This window comes from Suncus etruscus, chromosome 2, assembly GCF_024139225.1.
Source record: "Suncus etruscus isolate mSunEtr1 chromosome 2, mSunEtr1.pri.cur, whole genome shotgun sequence".
In the NCBI taxonomy this organism is placed as follows: Eukaryota; Metazoa; Chordata; class Mammalia; order Eulipotyphla; family Soricidae; genus Suncus; species Suncus etruscus.
Window position 1 is genome coordinate 145,491,876 of NC_064849.1, and position 24,997 is coordinate 145,516,872.

The following is a 24,997-nucleotide window of genomic DNA, read 5'->3' on the forward strand; positions in this document are numbered from 1 at the left end:
TCTATGTGAATGAATAGTCTTTTCCTTATGTCTATTCCTTCTCTATTGTTACTTGTATATATGAAGGCCACTGGGTTCTTTTTTTTTTTTGTATTAATTTTGTTGCTTGCCATTTTGCTATATAAATCTATTGTTTCTAGGAGCTTTATGGTAGAGTTAATTGTAATGTTATTTACCAAGGTGAGATGTAGAAGCAAATGTTTTTCATAGCTGAGTGAATTGATAAAGATACTTTGAAATATGTGTATGTCATAAAGGTATATTTTTGAATAATCTATTATCATTTATATATAAACCCACAAAATATTGATAAACCACAGAAAGGAGAAAATCTATGGGGCCAAAAATATGTCAAAGGGATGGATCACACTTCTGCCATATGTGAGACCCTAAAGTTTATTTCAGGTATTGCACAGCCCCTATCACCACTGAATGTGTCCCTCTTCACTCTTGAGATCACCTGTTGTAAGCAATACTCCACTACAGTGTCCATCAAGATACACTGAACCATCATGTATATATATGCATATATACAACATGTAAAAAATGAATTATTCCAATTTCTGGCAACTATAAGTAAATTTCAAAGGCACTCTACTGGGTGAAATAGTTAAAGAAATTAGAAAAATCATACAAGTTTACTTATAGGTGGAACCAAACAAATAAACAAGCAAATAAAACTGATTTTATAAATTCAAAAAAAAGGTTTTCTGAAGAAATGGAGTTACTAAAGGATAAGTTAGAAAAACTGACAAAGGTGGTCAATATTCCAAACTTTTTGTAATAAATCTTGAGGATGTAATAGGTAGCATGGTACATAATCTCACAATGCAGTATTCCATGTTTGAAATTTATTTAGAGTAGAATAAACGTTGTTATTTTATTAAAGCATTTGTAACTATGCATGTTAATGGATGTAAATTTTTCTTTTTTTTGTCCCCCAATTCACAATACAAACCAGGAAAAGGGCCTGTGTTGAGGTGTGCATTACTGTACCTCTTCTTCTATACAGTCAGTGTAAAGAACACAGCTTGTGGTAAGAATTGGGAGGCCTTATCTTTTCTTTTTTAATTTTTTAATATATATTAAATATATAAAATTATATATATAAAATCCTTCACCAGTGCAACATTTCCATGACCAATATCCCAAGTGTCCTTCCTCCCCACCCCATACCGGCCTGTACTCTAGACAGGCTTTCTACTTCCCTCATTCAGTCAGATTTTGTTATGATAGTTCTCAATGTAATTATTCTGTGACTGCACTAAACGATCCCTGTGGTATCTTCATATCGGGAGCTGGACCCTCCAATCCTCCTCTATTTTGTCTCTGAGAATCATTACACAAATGTTTTTCATTTTTCTCAAAACCCATAGTTGAGGGAGACCATTCCGTGTTTATCTCTCTCTCTCTGATTTATTTCACTCAGCATAATAGATTATATCCTAGACATGGATGTAAATTTTTATTGTAATAATTTTCACTTAATTTTATTGTACACTTAAAACTAAAAATGTATTTCAATTATATCTAACTAATTTAAGTTTGTGGTGATTATGAAAAATAAACAGTATAAAATAATGACAGGTTATAGCAAATCATGGCTTAAATGTACTAAGCAATGTTATATGAAATTTTAAATTTGACACAATAAATAATCCCATGAAAATATCTAGCAGGATTATAAATAAAGATACTTTTGACTTCAGACAGACTGTGAATCACTCATTTCCTCAAATCAAAGCAGGGCAAATAAAAGAAACTGAAATCGAATGCATTTGCAAATAATATAATTAACCTGATACTGTATCACATAATACTGATTTCTTCCATCTGAATTAATACAAGAGACTTTGTATACACTGGAAGTGATTTAAGGGTTCTTACTACAACCTGTGAGTTATGAGAACATTTTATTCAGTCCTAAAATCATTGAAGAAAGCAAATTTCTTCTGCGCTTCCTGGGTAATAAAAAGCATAAGAAAAAGCCATTAATGTTTCCTCCTTCTTCTCTATGTACTCTCTTCAGTAAAAATGGACCAACTTTCTGCCAGGAGAGGTTTATGAATTTAAGTGAAGTTTTCCTGACTTGGACCCTAATTCCCAGTGTGTGTGTGTGTGTGTGTGTCTGTGTGTGTGTGTGTCTGTGTGTCTGTGTGTCAATGTGTTTGTCTGTGTGTGTCTGTGTGCCTGTGTGTGTGTGTGTGTGTGTGTGTGTATTCCCTATAACAGAACTAACTTGGACCCTAAGTCCCAGTGTGTATGTGTGTGTGTGTGTGTGTGTGTGTGTGTTCCCTATAGCAGAACTATCTGTCTGCCTGAGGCAAGCATTCTTTACTGCTCTCTATCACTGCTAAAGTCCTTAGAGCAAAAGTCAGAGCAATGGCTAAGTGGTTAGGGCATTTGACTTGCACGCAGCAGACCAGGGTTCAATTCCAGACATTTCATATGGTTCCCCTGAGCTTGCCAAGAGTAATTTCTCACCGCTGAGTTAGGAGTAACCTCCTGAGCACCACGGGGTGTGCCCTCTTCTCAAAAATTAAAGAAACGAACAAACAAACATACCCAAAGTCATGAGAGCAACTTAAAGTTCAGTAGGGGTATTTGTTATTAGCCACTCAAAACATATAATTTAACTATTTGGTCCTAGATAAAAAAAAATCACTCGTTCCAATAAACTTCAACAGAAGTGAAGTCAACATTTTGACTTAGACTTGTTATTTTTCAACTAATTATAAACTCAAAAGAAGCAACAAAGAGAGGTGCTATATGTTGAATCACAAAAACTCATATTACTTAAATGCGCAATATTTTCTTTTTAGGAAAGTCTAGTTCTTTAAGAGTTAAGCAAGTTGAGTATGTTTTTATATGGTTCTTCAAATATTTTACTGTAATCATCACAATCTTAAGCATTATCTTATCTCAGCATACACTATATATGTATATATTTCACATACACCATATATGTACATGCATAGTCTTTGTGTATATTTGTAAATATCTACGTAAACTAAAATTATTATTAAATTATTTAAATTATCTTCTTTTGACATTTTCTCCAAAAATCATATCTGAAGGTTTTTTTATTATTGGACAGTGACCCCTGTAAGACTTTAAGTTTTATTTTATGTCTACACTAGAAGTAGAACTATACAAAAGTAATTATGCTCACATAATAAACATTTCCTTCCAAATTCTCCAAATTCTAATGTTCCATTCAGTCCCTGAAAATACATTTTGCTATTTTCTTCTTTGAATTTATTCACAAAAACTTGAAGTATACACTTATATATACAGTAGTTTAGATGTATGATTTTACATATGCAACTGCATATATATATACAGTTATAAAGCTTTTCTTTGCCTGAAAATAAATATTTAACTGCATAAACTGTGAAGAAATTAATCCATTCATTGCTGTTTAGATGCAATAAATTCTTTTCCAATGTTATGCAAAGGTAGTATTATGTCCCTTGTTCAATTGTAGCCTAAAGTTAGGAACTTACATTTGAAAATCATTGTCTTAACCTTTTTCTCTCTGTGTGATCCACTTCTTACCAAATTTACACTCTCATTTTATATAGATCTGTACATTGTGTTGCCTACTGGATGTTTCTAATATGCTTAAAACTGAATATCCCAAATTACCACACCCAGAAGTAAATTTGTCATTTTTCTTCTCACATATGCACACTTTTCTATTGTTCCTATTTAAGAAAAGGCACCAAACCAGATTTCCTACATTACTAGAGTAACTTCTTTCACCAACTTCATTTTTCCTTAATATCCTATAGGTTATCAAATTATTATCCTAGAGCATAGTTTATCTTTTTATAAGCCATAGTTTTTACTATATTTTAATAATAGTTTATTGACCTACTTTTTACCTCTCCTTATTTCTTTTAATTATTTCTTTATTGCAGTGGGGGGAGTGAAAAGGATGTGTCCAAGACTAACTCCTGGGCTGTGTTCAGAGATCTCTACTGTCAGTGCTTAGGGGACTATATGCAACAGCAGGAATTGAATCAAGGGTAGCCATGTGGAAAGCAAATGACTTACCTACTATACTAGTGCTCCAGTCCAAAATTTAGTTTCAGTCTTTTTCTCCCATTGTACCAATCAATCCGTTCTACCCAAATGTCCAAGTCATCATTCTAATTTGCTGATGATGCTGATCCTCAAAATATTTTAGAATTCACTACTTACTAGTGTACTGTGACAGAGAACTGTGAGATATTTTAATAAATTAAGTACATGAAGATTCTTATTATCCTGTCTCATACTCTTTAAATAATGTTATACCATTTTAAAACAAAAAATCGAACATAATAACTTGTATTTAAGCATTCTCTACGATGTGTATTTTGGTGTGAGGATGAAAACTAGAACTCTTTTTATTCTATTTAGTGGAAGGAAATAGTTGAGGCCCTCCTGAGTCAGCAATTGTGCAATATTACCCTCACTATTTCAGGCCATGATTTCTACAATTTGATAAAACACTACAGTTTGCAAATCATTACTTCACTGATAAATTGCCAAATTCTTTAACTTCCAGGGGTCCTCCAACTTTTTAAACAGGGGGCCAGTTCACTGTCCCTCAGACCATTGGAGGGTCTGACTATAGTAAAAACAAAACTTATGAACGAATTCTTATGCACACTGCATATATCTTATTTTGCAATGAAAAAACAAAACAGATACAAATACAATATATGGTCCGTGGGCCATAGTTTGAGGACCACTGGTAGCCACTTCAATCTAATTCCCAGAGTAAGGAGGTATTTTACTCTATTGCAAGGTGCAATACTGGCATCCAATGTCTTCTGTTTTCATTGCTGAAAACTGCAAGTGGTTGGAAAATATGCTGAGGAGCAGCCCTCCAAATACTGCTCTTCCAGTATGAAGCTGTTATCAACAACAGAACCCTGCAAGAGGAAGCAAGGTTTCAAGATCACACCATCCCAGTACCCAGGCAGGCCTTTGTGGTTTCAGAAAGCTACAAATTCTGCAAACAGTAAGACTACACATCCTGTTTCTTGTCTTATTCTGACCTTCTAGTTCATCCACCAACTCCATTATCTGTCAATTCCTTATTCCAGTGATCAACAAAAGATGAACGCTCAATATTGTCTAAGTTTAACTTACATATGGATTCTCATCAAATTTCAAATAACTTATTAGACACACTTTAATATTGACTGCCTCTTTTTGCTCAACTTTTCCCTGATCATGTGAATGACTTTCTAATCGTCAAACACGTTTTTAAAATTTATTCTTTATCAGGAAACTGATGCTACATTTTGTTTTATTGCTTACCTTAAGTGTTACCTTAAAATTTATTCTTTATCAGAAAACTGAGTCTACATTTTGTTTTATTACTGATTTCATGTCTTACCTATAGGAATAGATAATGAAATATTTTTATTTTTATTGACAGTTCTAGACTACTATCACAATCCTTTTCTGAGGGCTTCTTGTGATTATCAATTGACTTTTACTTGCCACTCTAATTCAATTGTCATTCATGTAAAATAATGACTTAAAATTTGTTAGTCCTATTTATAAATGAATGACATATTTATGTAACTGTTTCAAAGTATAAATACTTTAATATTAATGTGCTCTACTTATCTAAAAATGAAATTATAATATAAGATTATTGTTACCAAAAATTTAAATAATCATGTTGTCTTATTATTTAACTGAATGCTTTACTCTATTTCCAGAAGTTCATTGCTGACATTTATATTTAATTTCTTTAAGTGGAAAATGAGGTTCATTGTTCTTCCAGCATCATTTATCTTCTCCTTGGAGTGAAACCAGTGTTTAGGTAGTGGATCACATTCAAGTGATATCAGCCGTGCAAGTTTTGAAAGGAGCTCAAAGGGTTATAGCACAGCATTTGATTGTAAGAGGCCTGAATTTAATTCCTACTATCACAAAGTTACACCAAGGGGTGTAACTCTCAAGTACCAAACTAATCACAGCTCATAAGCACCAGCAGAAGTGGTCACAAATGTCCTTCCAAAAATGGGGTGTCTCTCATGACAAATTTGAATTTTAGGAATTCATTAGTATTCAAACATCAAGGTGGTGTTAATGTAATAATGTCAAAGAGGAACTGAGACCTTGAAAAAATGAACTTGTTAAATTGTAAAAATAAAAACTATGACATTTTATGTTAGTCTGGTCATAAAGTATCCATAATTTCAAAATGGTCACTTCAACTATTACTATTTATTATTTTTGTTTTGTTTTGTTTTTTTTTGGGCCACACCCAGCGGTGCTCAGGGGTTACTCCTGGCTGTCTGCTCAGAAATACCTCCTGGCAGGCACGGGGGACCATAGGGACACCGGGATTTGAACCAACCACCTTTGGTCCTGGATCGGCTGCTTGCAAGGCAAACGCTGCTGTGCTATTTCTCGGGGCCCAACTATTACTAATTTAAATACTGATTTTTTCCTTTAGTATAGATTTGGTCTTGAAGAAAATTCCATTAACCATTTTATCCAACTCTTATTTCAAGCTCGAAACACTGATGAAGATATATATGATCAATATTAACTATGTCTACTATATACTAACAATATTGAAAGCATAGCTCACAAAACCACTTACATATCTTTGTATAAGTTCTCCTTGTCATATCATAATAATATATTTTCTTCAATGTTTTTTATCATCAAAGCCATTTATTTTTGTTCTAAAGGCAGTACGAATCAACTGTTCATTGTAATGATAGTTAACATCTGTCACTAATGTTAATTTCTATTAGTACAATAAACTTCCATTTTCTTCATGTAGGAAAAATAACTCAGCCGGACTTATATTCTATTGCTTCAAAGGCACTTGCCTTTTCTAAAATTGCACCTTTATTTACACTTAATGACATCTCTTCCCACTACTTACACAATACTGCTAATTGTCATTTATTTTTATTATGTTTTTATTTGTTTACTTATTTTTATCGAATGACCCTGAGATATACAGATACAATGTTGTTCATGACTGAATTTCAGTAATCCAACATCTGTCCTTTCAGCAGTGTACATATTATGCCACTAATAATGCCCTGGTTTTTGTTTGTTTGGTTTGGTTTTGGAGCTATAGTTGGTTACTCTCAAGGGTTACTCCTGACTCTGTGCTCAGAAATCACTCCTGGCAATTTCGGGGGACCATATGGGATGCTGGGGATCTAACCCAGGTCAGCCATGTGCAAGTCAAAGAACTTACCCGCTGTGCTATTGCTCTTGTCCTCTCTCTCAATCTCTCTCAATCTCTCTCTCCCTCTCTCCCTCTCTCCCTCTTTCTCTCTGTCTCTCTCTCCCTCTCTCTCTTTTTTTCCTTTTAGGCACTTTAACATTAACTTTTAGCCACAACATTTTATTTCTTTTTGATTTATTTACTTATTTTTTTTTGACTTAGTAACAGAAAATTGGACAAATAATTTATCGAAAATTATAAATGTGTGAGTATACAAGTGATTAACTTAGCTGAAAAATGTTCCTGTACCTTATATTTTAAAAATTATATATATTTTATACATCCTAAAAACATTCTATAAACAGCATGCTGTTATTCTTGCATTGGAACTCCCAAATTTTGCATTGCGACTATAGAGAATGGATATCATTCAGTGCTATGTTAGCAGGGTTTTTTTTACTATTATTTCTTTGTAGGTTACATATCTGAAGTAGATAGTAGTGTCATACACTTAACTCTCAAGATAGTGAGGGTTGACTTTGCAAGTTTTCATCTCCATTCTAGAAGTTTTATGGTATATGGATTTCTTGGAGTACTAAACAAACTGAAATGGCCAAGAAATTTTCAATTTCTGGGCAATAGTTTTATCTGAAGCTTTGTGATTTTTTAAAGGAACTGGAGTATGAACTGATGATTTTTTGAAAATAATATGCCTATGTAAATTACATTATTTTACATTTTTAACCGAAATGTTTTGAAGAACTCATTAAATTGGGAGGGGGCCACACCCGTTGGCGCTCAGGAGTTACTCCTAGCTATGTACTCAGAAATCGCTCCTGGCTTGGTGGACCATATGGGTCACCTGGGGATCAAACCTCGGTCCATCCTAGATTAGCACGTGGAAGGCAAACACCCTACAGCTTGTGCCACTGCTCTTACCCCCTCATTAATTTTTTAAGTAGTAGGTGCTCTCGAGCAGAATTCAGAGAGGCTCAACTTCTACTCAGTCCATATTCCTTAGACCAATCTGTGCAGACTGGATGGCTAATGATTCAGACTAATAGTGCAATGCTTCTCAAAATGACCAGTTCTCAGCGTCACCAGGGCTATATACCTGGTAATGCTTAGTTGGCCAAATGATTTGGGGGCATCATGAGGGACTGGAATGCATTAAAGATATTGAGATAGATTCTTTTACCCAGAACTCATCAGTCCAAATGGGTTTTATGAAGAAGAATCATATAAACTGTGAAAAAAAGATTTAAAAAATTAAGAAATAGATATAATTTGGAGAATTGTTTTTCTAGTGTAAAATTTATTTCACACTTTAAATGTTATTAAGAATTGGTTTGTATTTGTATGAACTTAATTTAAGCATTCATGTAATGCTGATATTATCTATTATTCTGACATATCCTCACAATGAAAATAAAACAAATTTTTTTTTCTTTTCTTTTGCAAAGACCTAAGGGTTTCCAAATTCTTTGTCTTCAAGCAGCAGCAAAGGGTGCTGACAAGATATTTTGGAACAACTTGCTATTAGGAAGGAAGTATGAGTGGGAGGATGAGAAATAGCTCATGCCCATATGACACATACAAGTTGTGAATGTGTTAGAAGTCATGATGTAGAACATAAAAGGGTGAACAATTTATCTCAGTGACATCTAGGACCTTATTCTAATCTTTTGTTTTCATAGCTCTCTTCTGAATTAGATAATACCTTTCTTGCCATTCCTCTCTCGTGCTCTGTTTTTTTCATTTCTCATTCTCTTTTATTTCAATCAGGCTACAAACTGATGGTTATACATTTCTAATATCATGAGGAAATGCAGAACCTGTAAACTATAGCTTGATAAAACTGCACGATGAAGTCAGTTGCTGCATTACTATAGGAACATAGGAAAACATTATAGTATTGTAATATTTGGTAAGTAATTTTCTCTCTGATATTTAATGAAAATTTAGACTTTTAAAACTTTACTTAAAACTGTCACAATGGCTTTTAGGTAAGCTTTTATATCCCACAGTTATTGGTAGTAAAATACCACTGTCAAAATATTATTCGGCATAGAATTCATTTTTCTTACAATTTAGTGGAATAAATTAAAATTTCATTCAATAATTTTTCCAACAAATAATTACTAATCTTTCATCATTATCAAAACTTCTTGAAAGGAGCTTGAAGATATAACATATGAAGATCATGCTATACTGATGGTTGTGGATGTGGGAATCTATATTCGTCTCTATATCCCAATTTTATTTGAATTAAAATTCCTACATATGTACTTTTCTATATCCTATAGCAAATACATTCTCTACTGAATTCCTTTATGAAACATTTTTCCAATCTTGTATAAAAGTCATATATTTATAAAAGTCAATTGTGTAGACTCTAAGACTGGTATGCTTCAGGGAAAATTCTTTGTATATTATGAAATACATTATTTAGTCCCTTAATCTTTTAATGCAATATTGCATATCTTAAAACCATATCACAAGGTAGTCAGTTTGTGATGAATTATATAGTTAAGAGGATATGGAAAAAGTGAAAAATTTAGTCTTGATAAGAAGAAAAATAAAATAAAAGGTAGTATTATAGGAGTTATATCTAAATGAATACTTTTCATTATAACATTAAAATGTTTACACCTTTACATTATTTAAAAATTTAAAAATAATTTAGCCAATTGGGGAAAGAAATATTCATAAATTTGTTTATTTATATAGAATATATAATTAGAAAATCTTTAAAATATTTACATATTAAACACCATCTTAGTTAAATGTTTATTTTATTTCAAAGTTTCATGACTCAAAACAATCATCTTATTTTTGTTCATAATTTGGTAGATAATACATTTAGTATGGAAAGGGAAAATATGATAGTATTTTCTGCATATTTGATGCTCAAAAAGATGAATATAGATGGAATGGTGTTGCCATGTTCCTCAATTATACATAAATTCATCTCTTATTATGCATGTCGGTCTTGCAGATATTGGCACCTAAACCAGAATGTCTATTTACATGACTGTTGGCTACCATTCTCTTTTCTTTCAGTTTCTGCACCTAGTTTGTTTGGTGATCCTCACACCAGAATAATCTTAAATTATTTTCAACATAGGAAAAATCCAGGGACCGGTGAGATAGCACAGCGGAAGGGCGTTTACCTTGCAAGCAGCTGATTTAGGAACAAAGGTATTTCGCATCCCGGCATCTCATATGGTTCCCCAACCTGTCAGGAGCAATTTCTGAACACAGAGCAATGAGTAACCCCTGAGTGCAGCTGGTTGTGAAGCCCCCCCAAAAATTCAATAAACATGTCCAATTAAAGAAGGAAGAATGGTGAGTAATAGCATTAGTCTACAAAAATTTAGAGATCAACTGGGTCACAATATTCTATCCTTTATTGGAGGGTTTAAATGTGTTTATCTAGCAGTACAAACCTGTATCAACTACAAGTAAGGCAAACCTCACTGCTCCTATTTCTCCTACTCCTACCAATATTCTAGCACTAATTGGGCCAAAGTATATTTCCTCTGAAATTTTTCATTCTTCGTTGTCCATAGGAAAATGTACATATTTTTAGCTCTTTAATATTTTATCCTATTTTCAATACTTGAAAAATAGTTGGTAAGCCCATTGGCATTTCTATTTTGATGCAATTTATTCATGTTCTCATTGATATAATTAACCTAAAACATCAGAATATTGCTGCTGTTTACTCAGATTAGTGCATACCCAAAAATCATAAAAACAAGTTAGAAGGCTGAGAAAGAATTACTGTTCAAATAATGTCCTTAAAATCCATAGAAGCACCTTGTATAAAAAAAGGATGTAGAGGACAAACTGGAAAATTTCTTTCTTTTTTCCTTCTGTTTTTTTTTTCTTCTAGTCTTCACTAACAGCTTACTTAGTGTCCTTTCAACTTCTTAAATTGATTGCCACATATTTTCATTCTTATGTAAGAGTAACCCAGTTCTGGTTTCAATAATTGCACCAGTTAGTATTCAGTGAGGGAATGAAAAGCGCTATGTATGCTAAAACAAAGGAGCATGTAATATAAATTAGGGTTCAATTCATTGTGAGATGCTCAGAATGTCAATGTTCCAAAGTAAAAATTGTAACACCAAAGTGAACTAATCTGACACAGGTGAAAGCATTGGTTTCAAAATTAAAATAGAGAAACTTTGCATATGTAGATGCAAAATTTGGATCACAAATGGAAGACAAATGTGAAAATTTATGAAAGGTTATTGGTTCTTCATACCTATTGTTTTTGTGAGATTTGGGTTGTCTCAACATATAAATTTTTTCAGTCAGAAAAGAGAGCTAGACACAGACTAAGGAAAGAGAAGGAGAAAGCTGGAATATTTTCTGTAGCCTCTCTCTGATTCTCTGACGTGCGGTGTCAATGAGGATATAATTATGTTTGGCTTCAACCTTTATGCACACACACACATACACACAGACACCACTTCTTGACATTTAAAACCTAGATCCACTTGAGGAAGAAATACTTGGAAAATGGAGCTAGCTTTACTATGTTAACCATAGAACGGGGCATAATTTTGCTCATTGAGAAAAATACAAGTATTGTACACACATGCAAAGAAGCAGAATAAAACAAACCAATATGCTCAGGACTAAGCTGCAAATGCTTCACTTTGAACAATTTCACATCTTTTCTCTGTGCATTTTCTATTGACTACCGTATTTGCCAGCGTATAAGAAGACTGGGTATATAAGACGACCCCCTAATTTTGCAGTTAAAACATAGGTTTAGGCCTATATTTGTTGTATCAGACAAAACGTTCCTGTGCTGCAAATGTATGTACCACAGTGAGCCAATCACAACAAGCAAGGGTTCAAAGGTTATACTGTAATAGACTTCCTCTCTGACTCTGGCCAATCTGAGCAGGCTTTTTACAGTGTAGATTCGGGTCCAGAACATTGTCTAATTTGCATGCATAAAAAGCCTGCTTGGATTGGCTGAGTTAGAGAGGCGGTCCGAGGAGCCTTGCAGTGATTGGTGCAAGATCCAGTTGGAAAATTCGTTTTATGGCAATATTCAGACAATTTTCGTTTAACGGCATATTGAAACATTTTTCGGGATATTGACTTTTTTTGTTTCAAAAGTTGTCTTATACACCGGAAAATACAGTATTTAGGATTTAGGCATAGGTTGAGTTGCTTAACTGAGTTTTAATGCTGTATTTGCATTTGGCTTTTTTGTAAAAAAATAATGAACAGATTTCCCCCTCTATTTTATATAAAGTGAAGCTAAAAATTATAGCAATCCATGATAGTAGTGAACTGGTCTTCCAAAGATGACTGAATCATAATAACAAAAATTTATTATGTGAGGTTTTATTGCAAATGGAAATGAAAATTGAATATGTAATTACAGTTGTTAATCATCTGAGTGTGCAATAAAGAATATATTCAGAAATTTTCAGGTGGATCATAACCATCATATTCTTAAAAGTAACAGAAGAGGAAGAAAAGCAAGATGATAATGTTTGAAGCAATTAGCCTGAATTTCCTTATTTTGAAGATAGAGAAAAATTACAAATTGAGGAATAAAGTCTAGAAAGAAGCTAGAAAAAAAAGAAAAAAGACTGTCCCTTAATAACTCCAGAAGGAATATAATCTGCTGTTTCCTAAGTTTAGAAAATGATAAACTATTTTTGATTTCTGACAGAGGTCAAAACTACATATAGAACTCTAAGAGAAGAAACTACTGCTTTAAGTCAGCCTGGTTATGGTACTTTGTAAAGAAAATATTAGAAAATTAATACACTACATAATATTATTGCTATTGTGGTTATGAAATGGAATACAGAATAATATCTCTATGATGTGTATATGAAGAAATATATCATGGGTACAACAAATTACCAAAGGCAATAAAACTGGCCTATAAAATTGAGCTCACCCAGTTGTAGGGCAGAGAGGGGTATAAAGTAGTTTTCTGGGTGGTTGGTGAAGGGAATGTAACTCTGGTGTTGGGTGTGTGAGCAATATAGTCATGAAACTGGCATTTACGGAATTGTAATCATGATACCTCAGTATAAAACTAAGGAAATAATGAGATAATGTACATAATGGACACTAAGAGTAACTTCTCGATAGATATGATAATTTTATTTAGGTTATTAATCCATTTACATGAATATAAATATTTTAAAATAATATCTTTTCTATTGTTGGATGACTACTTTGTGTTTAATTTCTTGTGATTAGTAAAATGCTTTGAATAAAAACTTAAAATCTCTATTTTTCATCCCTAATATGATTCAGTAGTTAGTACAAGGTCAGGCTAAAAGCAGAGTATCTATAAATATTCATGAAAGAAATAATAATATATAATAGAATGATAAACATATAATTTTCTGATACTTTTATTGGTCCTTTGTCTTTAGGTTAGATTCCTAGAGATGGAATTACTAGATCGAAGAGAACAGAACATTTTCATGCTCTTTATACCTGCTGCCAAATGGATTTTCAGAAAGGTTACACCAATTTACACTCCAAGAGCATTGTTTAAATGTTACTTTGTCATCCTAACCTAATATGGCTATCACCGGACAGCCAACATTTAAAAATATCTGGTAACGTTTTGTCTATTCTAATGATATTTCTTTTAATTGAACTTTTCTGATTACTATTATGTTGAAACACTACTATTTATTCAGTTGGCCATTGTTTTATTTCTCTTGAAAATTATTTAATAATTCTTTGTAAATAATAAATCATTTTAAACATAAGGCCCTCAATAAATGTACAATAAGTCCTCCTGAACCCACAGGTAAACCTTAATAATATTAAATTTATAATATTGCATGATGTATTGATTTAGTTATTTCAAGAGGGAATGCTTTAACTATGTTTGAAATGTTGAAATGTTAGTTCCATTTTATCTCTCTCTGTAACAGTATTTAAATTATGCATAAATGTTGTATATATGTTTATTCTTCTACATGTTCACATAGTACTGATGAATATATATATTTTTCAGATTATCTATTTGCCTTTCTTTAATGATAGGTTTACTCAGATTAATAAATTAATTTATCATATTAATAAATGCAATACTTAACTCTTTACTTTGCCACATGTACTATATACATTTTAGTATTTAAATAATTTTAAAATATGGATATTTAAATTAAATTTTAACAGAATCAATTTACTTGAAAATCAGTTGTCAACTGATTCTTGTATTTTTTAAATTATATGATTATAAATTAAGTAGTTATGAACACTGTAGATTAAAATTCTCTAATCCTTTATAGAATAAATTATTATTATTACTATAACTGATATTATATAATATAAAATTTAAGGTAAATTACAAGTTTTATGCTTATAAAGATATTATATATTAATGCTTCATATGCTACTTTGCAGTAGTTTCATTAATTAAAATGTATCAAAAATATATTTCAGAGATATCCATTAAATCTCAACTAGTGTTGGAAGAACATATTTTTTCCCCAGGCTAGTAAAATGAAAGGAGTAAACATGTTCCTTTCAGTCTTCCCTGAACTTAATGGAAAAATATTGAATTTATTCAGTACTGTTTGAGAGCATTTTGTGAAAAATAAAAATAAAACCATCAACGATGCGTAAGTTATAATAAAATGATTCTTTAGTATATATAAGCATGAAATTAAAAAAGTACATTCAGACCTTACAAAATTAAAAAATAAAAAATAAATGTTGCTTTTTATAATTTATTAAATCATGACATAATTTGTTAGCCCTTGACATAAACACATAATTAGTCCAAGCAATAAATAAAAATCTAAGAAACAGTTTCTGAGTTTTATTTATCTCTATCATAAGATAGAGACAAAAAATGCAAAACTTGTTTGTGGACATTTGTAGAAAAAGAGCTGATTTCCTTTGCTCACAGGAGACATATGGCCATTTATGGATCCAAGAGAATAAGTTATAATTTAGAATTCTCTCATTGTAAAATATGCTCACTCTGAAGAGACGTACTTCTCTGTATGTTCAATAATCAAGTGACAGGACTAAAAGGAATATATTTTCACATTTGAAAATACTAATTACCTAATATAAAAACATTAACCATTTTTTTTGAAATTATACACACAAAACAGAATAAGAAGACCAAATATCACTGAAGAGAGATAAGATAATTACAAAATAAAAATCAAAGTAGAACAACTGGAAATGTTTCTATGTGGAATACATATTTATATGAATGTGATTTTTAATGCAGTTTGATGAAATAACAACCAGGGACAATGAAGTACTATGCTTGTTAAATAAATGAAAAATATAGCACATTAAAATGTAATGGGGTAAACTCTTAAGAAAATGCAGCCACTTAACCTATGCACTCTGATTCAAATCAATGAACTTCAGTTTTCTTTTAACCAGCACTGCTGGAAACTGGCAAAAAGCAAATTTGGAAACTAAAATAAACCTAGATGCTATTGCTTTCTCCATCAATTGAAAATACTTGGGCAAATGAAACTGGCATGTGGCTTTCTACATTGAAGATACCTAAGAGCTATGAAAATGATAATTGCCTTTCCCATTCTATTCTTGTAAATAAGAAAAGCCACATCCAACCCATATCACCCTTGCCACAGTCTTACTTGAGTTTGAAATCTACCTACTATTATTAAGGAAGCCTTTCACGGATTCATTATCATTTTTTTCCCTCTCAGAATTTAAGTATATGGCAGGCTATCTTTAGTAACCTGACCTAATGGTCTCATTTATCCATTCCTTCCCCAAAGCCCACCCTAATAGAAGAAACCTTTCCCAAGTGCCCTGGGAAGAAATCTCCTTGGGAAATTCTTCAGAAGGCTATTTAGGGAACACATTGTGACTGAAATAGTTTATGAGGCGATGCACTGGCTTTTCTTGAGGGAGTGACTGTCTGGATCTCCCTTGCCAAATTCTTCTAAGGCTAGTTCTTTGCCTTTTCTGGTCTTTAACCTAGTGAAATTTCATTGATTGTAGTATATTTATCTCATTTTTTTAATATTTATCTCATTTTATGGAAAGAAACATTAACATTCAATATTTATTCAAAATAATTGCAGGAACAAAGAAGTATGAGAAAAACTGAAGTGAGGAGAAATTTAAATGTGATTCATAAAGTATAAAACATATGAGAAAGCAGAGTTCATCGTGCCACCAACTGGACACTGGTGTAGATCTTAGAGTAAGTTTCTGTGCTAAATTTGGCGAGCTACATTTGAAATGTATAAAGATGAAGACATTTTAATAAATGCATATATTGTGAGATCTACTCTGTCTAGCAGATATTGTAAAAGAAGACAGTCTGAATATTTAATTTTACTTTAAACTCTATCTTATTTATTTCTAAATCATTTGTCTCTAACTCATCAGCATGTACATTCTTCTAGAAGCAATGTAGTTCCAAAGACTTAGTTTCCAAGGATGTTAAGTTTTCAATTTGTTTTGCCTCTTATTTTAGGTCTACAGGTGGCATTTCTTATCATAGTCATTCATGCTGATACAGCTACAATCTTTTAAAAATAAGTTTACATTAAAAATAATTGATGAAAACTCCCCTAAATATCAGTTATGCTTGTCTTGCAATTAATCATGACAATACTGTATAGGTACTTGGGTAAGTGTGTAGACTATAGTAGAAAATTGTACTACCTACCTATATTAGACTCAATTTCATAACTAGTGACAGAGATGGTACTTTTACCTTGTTGAGACTTAATTCATATTCAATTCCAAAACTTTTAAAAGAAAAACAGATATCTTCCAAGTCAAATATTATCTTTGTAAATAAAAGGAGAGGCCTGAACATGAAGCTCAGCCCCTTAGTAATTGCCAAAATAAAATAATGTTTAGCTTTTCTACTAGGGAGCTCAATCGGCACACTATACCTTCTTGTTGGAATTAAAAGATGGCTGGGGGGAATACAAGAATACTGTTAGAAAAAAAAGTTAGGAGGTAATCTCGTTATAAGTTTTCCAAACTTCTCTACTGAATGTTTGTTCCAAACTTTATTTAAATAGCATGTTATAGTGATACCTCATTTACATGGTATGTCAAAGTGTTATAATTTCCACATTTCTAGACACCCAAGTCCAAGACAGCATTGCATAATGAAGAGAAAGCATGCACGTTTTCTAGGAATCCACTTTAGGGTAAATAATAATCAATTATTCTAGGAACCTTCCTAGGACAATGAAGTATCTATGATGTATTGTGTATTATATACTCAGTGTTTTACCCTCTCTGGATTTGGACACTTTTAATAAAAATAGAAAAGGATTCTCATTATGCTGCAAGAGATTTTTTTTCAATCTGCTACTTTATTTTTTTGCATTTGTGTTCCATCACAAAATTCATCTAAGCATAGAAATGGTTGTTTTTCATTGGGGAATTTATCTGCCAAAATGTTATTGCTATAGGAAATGTATGTCACATTGGATTATCATTTGGCACTATGAAGCCAGAACAGTGTGAGCTTATAACTTGGTTGAAAGAAATCTAATTAGTATCAACTGAAAAAAGAAGATTTGTAAAGAAATTTCCTTCTTACTTTTTCTAATATAAATGGTGATTTGTGATAAAATTATTAATCTAGAATAATTTTCCTAGCCAGACTCATCTTTGACACTATCAGAATATATAATTTTGCTATTAATTGGCAAGTACCCTGCTAACAAACTTTAAAATGTGAAGGAAAATAAAAGGAATAGAACGTATTATTCTTAGTTAAAAGCAACTCTGAGGGCATTAATGAATAAGAATAGCATAAAAATAAGGTACTTGTAACTGCTTTCTGTTTAATTCTACTCAAAAATTTAATGAGGTTTAGTGTATCAAATAAATAGTAATTTTTAAATAAATTCTGCATTTCAAGCACTCTGTTAATGAAGAAAAATCAGATTCTGAAGAGTTTTTAGATATTAGTCTTTAGTACATTTGAAAATATGGAACTACATTTTTCTTATAGTAAACAATTCTGCAGAAAAAAAATAAAGGCCTAGTTGATGATTTTAGTGGTTTGGCATTTGCCTCACAGGTGCATGACCCCAAGTTTGAACCTGGTATCACATGGTCCTATCTACGGTCTTCATGAGCTACTAGTTCTGAGCAAAAAATAGTGATCCGATAATGCTCAGCTTAGTATGGTCAGGAGTAAATGCCCATAGACAAATAAATTAAAGGTTAGGTCTAATTTTCAAGTCTGTAGAAGTGCAATTATACATATATAGATAAGACATACACTTCCACACAAATACACACATTCATACAGAGTAACATTTCAAAACCAAGTATGATTGTGAATACATATAATAAAAGAATAAAATGTAAAGAAAACACATAAAGTTCAAGCCACCCTTTGGAATCTGACAGACATAGTTCTTTGAACCATAGTAAGTCTGTTTCTTTTTATTATTGTTTTAGTTTGAGGGACACTTCAAGATTAGGCTCAGGACTTAATTCTACCTCTCTGTTCAAGGATCACTCCCAGAAATGTGTGGGGACATAATCTGAGTTATAGTAGACGGAATCAGGGTTAGTAGAATGTAAGGCAAGCTCCTCACCACTCTACACTGTCTCCAGTCCCTCAATTTGTTCTTTTCAAAAATATTGACAGCACTTTTCTCAGAGGATCTTTTAAAATACTGAAAGAGAAGGAAATCAGAAGACATTTAGCTCAATGTCTGCCCATAGAACAGTTATAATTTTTGCTGTTTTGTTTTTCCATAGTATAAACCTTATTCTTTGGGATGATTTTATCAGATAAAAGAGATGATAATGTTTATTTAAATTGTAATTTTCCTGGACTAGAATTTCACCAATACATTACTATAAGGACATGATTTTATAGAGAATCATTCAAAAAATTCTGTAGAGCTGTTTCAGGGAGGAGAGATAGTAAAGCAGGTAAGGCTCTTGCCTTGGATAAGTCCCATCTCAATTGGATCCCAAGCACCACATATAGTTCTCTGAGTTCTGCTAGAAGTTATATCTGAGCAAAGAGCCAAAAGTATTTAATCCCTGGGCACAGCTGGATGTGACTCAGGCTAATTACAAACAAAAAGGTCTGCTTCAAAGAATGACCACTCAAAGTTTTTTGTAAATCACACATACATTTGTAACTATCTTCTCTGTTATAGACAATTATGCCAGTAATATTTTATATATAAAATTAAAAAATATTACCTGTAAAAATAATAGAAATGATGATAGAAATAAAAATCCATTTAACATAAGCAACTAATTCATGACCTTGGCTAGTTGGGTTAGATAACTGAATATCATTTCCTTTCCCTTATTGGTAATTTGTTCTATACTTATTAAGCTAAATGAAGTAAAGATTTTATTGTTTAATAGGTAGTTCATGAGAATAGATTTATACTGTTTGCATTCTTGAATTAAGAATTCCTTCTTTTCTCCTCCCTACCCCCACATTAGCTTTCTGTTGAAATCTGGCCTTTTATGATATTATTTTAAATGATAGCTCTGTTTGGAGTCTTTTTGGATACTTTAGTTAATTTGGCCCATGTAAAATCTCACATTTTGTTTGTACTTAGTACTTACTAAATAATGCAATTTGTCATTTCATTATAGAATGATGATGCTTATTCCTTCCATTCCTAAAATCTATTTAAAATAAAAACTAATACACAATAAGTTCTTTATAAACACTGTTGAGTTGCATTGAATTTATGTACAACTTATAATTTTATTAGATACTAAGTAAAACATTTCTAAAATGTCATCTATTTACTCAATAGATTGTATACTGTCTTCTTTTCTCATTATATATACATACATATAAAATAAACTAATTCTTTATAGTGTCAAAAATTAAGTTTTCATTATATTTTTTCTGTTTAGATGTATTCTTCATAAAAAACATTATGGTAAATTTTAGAATAATAGCATCTATCACTGCTCAGTTACAGTTTGCAACTGTCAGATTTTTATCAGTTTATCTTTATATTCATATTCTTAATGGTTTTGAGGAAGAAATAGCAGTATATAAATCAATAGATAACGACTGTAATTAACAATAATTGTGACTCAATAAGGTGTGCAATACTTCAAAATATAATAGCAATGTAGTGGAGTTTTGATGATCTCATTGATTTTTATATCTGGCTCTTAAAGCTCTTCTTTGTTATTCTTCCTTTGTGAATCAATTTCTTTTATTGCTCTTGCTCATTCAGAAGAATTCTTTTTTATTCTAGTTCAGTTGTCATCCCTAATAAAACACATATGAGTATCCTAATGCTCATCTTTCCAGTCAATGTCCATGGAATCATCACTTATGGAAACTACCTTATACTTTTGCTTTCCAATAGTAAAGTGTTGTACTTTCTTTTGATTGAGAATATTTGATTTACTCAGAAGTCTATCCTGAAATTCTAGGTCATTACATAATTTTTCAGAAGCTGGAAGAAAGGCATTTGCATCATTTCTGTTCCCAGATCTGTTCAGTATATACTTCCAGTCTGTCATGCCTGAAATTAATTTTTTACAATCTGGATCTTTACTATATGCTAAAAATTCAGTACAAAAAAGGACCTCCTTCTGCAGAGAATATGTAAGCCAGAACATCATGTTCCATCTTTATGATAAAACACATAGTTCCTATCAAAAGGCAAATTTTTGTTTAAAATTTGAAGAATATAGCTTGAAAATTTTAAATAGCTACTTTTATAAAAGTGAAAAATCTCAATCTCAAATATATCTTTTCTAGATCAACAACTTTTGTAAAAATTGAAAAAAGTCAATGTATTTCACAATATTTATCACTAAATACTTTATGCTTTTGAGACTGAGCAACAAAAATAATATTTTTCAAAGTATATAATTAAATTCAATTTCTTTATTATTAACAATGTAAATTAAATGCTAGCAACCATGAATACGTTTAAAACATGATCTATTTAGACAAATTGGTGACTGTATCATACTCACAATTTAATTTTACTTAAAATACAAAATTAGTTCTTTTGATTTTTATCAAACAAGTAAGCCTTAAAATCAAATAATGATTTTCAAAAACTAATGCATAAAAATACTTTAAGAAAAAGCTGCTTTGTGTAAATTTGTGTCTTATTGTGAAAATGAGTCATACATATTTGAAGATTTGATTAATAATAGCTATAATAATACTAATTCTTTCTCAATGCATCTTCTATACAGGACTACTTTCTCTTATTTTCTCTTCTATTAATTTTTAAATTTCAAATATAGAACTTTTTTAGATTTTAAAGTGTTATATAGGTACAGGTATATAGATAAATATTAACATAGACATATAGACATAAATAAAGATATGGATAGCATTTGACCTTAGTTTAGGATTTAAAGTAAGGCTCACATTACACTAAAAATGATCTTTCTAACATTAATCCCTTTGATAGGTTATATGGACTTTTCCATAATGAGTCTTATTTTGGGAAAAATAAAGCCTTTTTATTTTTATTAAATCTTTTATTTTAAATATGTTAACATAATATATTAGAAGCTATATTCTTTGGTACAAGAAATAGATGTTTGCTAATATTTGGCCTGCATTACATTTTACAGCATGTTACCATTTCTAATTTGTAATCACTATATACATATATATATATGGATTTACACATTCATAGAATGTTCCAAAAGAACACAGAAAAATTATTAATGCTAAGGTTGGAAGAGTCTTACATTTCACCTTATGTCTTTTGGTATCTTTTTGAATTTTGTCTAATATGCTTGTATTGTTTACTTTTTAATATTTTGTTAAAACCATTGTGGTTTACAAAGTTTATAGTTGGGTTTCAGATATACAAAACATTAGGGCCAATGTTAGCATCAATGTTGACCTCCACCAATGTTCTCAGAGTACAATTCATTCCACCACCCCTGCCCCTAGTCTGCCAGTAAAACAGATTCATTTTAAGTTTTGATTGTTAAAGTTTGGAGCTCATAATTTTATAGTATTGCTTATTTTCAAGGGGGAAATATGTGTTGTACTTAAGAGATATATACAACCAAATATTTATTCTATATTAGGTGCATATACCAAAGTTTGTGAAAAACATGTGATTTAGTAATTGTTCTAGAATTATTTCATGCTCTATGATGCTAATAGTCCAGTTCTGATACAATTTTAGCCAAAAAATCTACTGAGAGTCAATATATGAAGATACATAAGGAATCTTTGGAAATAAGAAGAGGAAAAACTTTAAGTATGTGATATGCTTAATTATAATATTTGTTCATTCACTGGTGAATACAGGACATATGAAAGACTGCAAAGACTGATGAGATAGTACATAGAGTACCAGCCTTGCCCTTGGCAACCTGGTTCTATCCCAGGCACCAAATATGGTCACCAAAACCCACACTTGAGGAGTGATCCTTGAACATAAATAAAGGCAGAAGTAAATCATGAACATTGCTGAGTGTGTCTGGAAAAAAATTAAAGGTAAAGAATAGAGAATATCCCTCAGAAAAATAGTTTTTACTGAAGTCCTGAGACTAGATCTCTCAAGCAAAGAATGTTTGTGACTTGTATTTTCCGAATCAGCTGAACCTTAGGCTTTTGACATGTGGTTTTTAGAGCAATTTCCCAATGACTAGGCCCGAAATTGAGAAGCAAAGAGAAAAGTTTGCAGGCCGAAGTCCTCACTTGCTTAATTTCAAGCCAGGTCTTTACAAAACCTAAGGTCATCAAATCTCAACTCTTCATAGTCAGCAGAGTAGAAACTCCAAGTCAACTTCTGCCTTTCAAAATAAATGTTGCTTTGACCAAGGTACACCAGTGAAACCATGACACAGTTGAGAAAGATGGAGCAATGTCTGGTATGAGGTTTCTCTAGGCCATTTGCAGTTGAATTGATTTTTGATCTGCTCAATGCAGTCACTGAATGTGAAAATCTAAAAGAAATTTTTCTAGTGGTGACTGCCAGAGAAACACTAGGAGCAGGGCAGTCTGCTGGCTAAAACCAGGCAACCAGGAAGGCACCATCTTGACTAGTAAAAGCGGAAGAAAAGAAATTATTGAAATTCCTAACCTAGCATGGTGACATAGACAACATGGTGGTAATCAACATGGAGCCACTAAAAGTATGGACTTTAGTAGTTAAGAGAAGCCTGTACCACTTGTCCTTCTCCTCATCTTTTGGTTCTTTATGGTGGATTTAGGGTCCATGGCAGGTTGGGAAGTAGAGCTGGCACCATTTTTTAAAGCTAATGAAAACTAATAGATTTAAGTTCATGAAGTGATTTTTATTTTGGCAAAGGGACATAAAATTGTCTTTTCCTCATTTAAGAACTCAGCAATACCCCTCTGAGTTAACTTAGTGAATAATATCCCTTTCATACATGTGTGTGTGTGTGTGTGTGTGTGTGTGTGTGTGTGTGTGTGTGTGTGTGTGTGTGGTTTATACTGATGCCAGTAGAGGTATTAGGATGACTACTTTGCCCAAGCTTTTATGTTTGTCACTTTTCCTTAAGAAAATAATTTCATGGGGAAGATGAACAATGAAGTAAAAACAGGCTTTATTAGAAAGTACTGAGAAGGGGAAGGAAAGAATAAGAAACAGAGAGAGTATAGCACTCAAGAGAGTGGGGGCTTCTCCAAAGGCTAAATCAGTCCCTATACACAGCCAAGAAATAGGAAAGTATACATCTCAAGAGGAGAGTTGTGGGTAATATGTACATATGGACCCAAGGAGCACATGTGTTCCTCATTTGTGTAGAATTAAACTATTTTGCTTCCATGTTAAAATAAATACATGGGACATTGGTGATGGGAATATTGCACTGGTGATGGGGGGTGTTCTTTACATGACTGAAACCCAAACACAATCATGTATGTAATCAAGGTGATTAAATAAAATATATATATATTAAAAAATAAATACTCTATATTCCCTTTTGTTTGAATTTATTTCTTGAAAACAGTAGATTGTTGTTGAAAAGTCCCTACAACTGAACTTTTCTTGTTTTGTTCCATGATAGTTGCTTATATTATGTACATTGAAAATTTGGTCATTAGGCTCTGTGAAATTCAACTTTGAGGTTCTGGCAATGATTCTTTTTTTTCTGATATTGTAGGATTTTTCCATAAAGAAATGGCATATTACTTATGCTATTGATGATGATGCATGGGTATCATTACTTTATTATATAATTTTATATATTTAAAATATATAAATTTTCCACTGTTTTCCATACTTAGAACTCTCTGTTCTAAGTCAGAAAATATATTATATCTGCAATGTTCTCAATCCTTTCTATTAGAAAACTGATTGTTTAAAACATTTATTTAAATTATTGAGGGTGGGAGTGGTGTCACATACTGAAATATTGAGGGTATTTTAGTCATTATTAGAACAGTTATTGAACAAGATTTAAATAATTCACTTTTTGTTTCTGAGTTACTAAGCTTCCTTTTATTTTTAGAAAAGTACAATAATAGTTTTCAGAATCTTTTGTTTCTATAACAGATATGATACAGATAATTTTTCTCTGACTTTTTGTTTTTCACTTGTTTACAAATTTATTTACTTTATATGAGACAAGATAGATTTTTATTGAACCAACTTTATTTAGAAAAATGTCAGAGGAGAGAAAGAGAAGTACATGTTTATGAAAAACACGAGATTCTCCAGAAAGGAAAAAAAAGGCAAAGAGTAAAAGGCAATTAAGCAATATTTTTGTTTAAGGAACATGAGTTTGAGGCCGGAGTGATAATACAGAGGTAGGGCGTTTGCCTTGCCCATGGCCGTCCCAGAATGG

At 31.8% G+C, this 24,997-nt stretch overlaps 1 pseudogene; it reads right to left on the bottom strand.

Annotated features, from left to right (window-relative positions):
* Nucleotides 1-931: 931 nt before the first annotated feature.
* Nucleotides 932-1,053, bottom strand: LOC126002721 (uncharacterized; annotated as a pseudogene).
* Nucleotides 1,054-24,997: the final 23,944 nt, after the last annotated feature.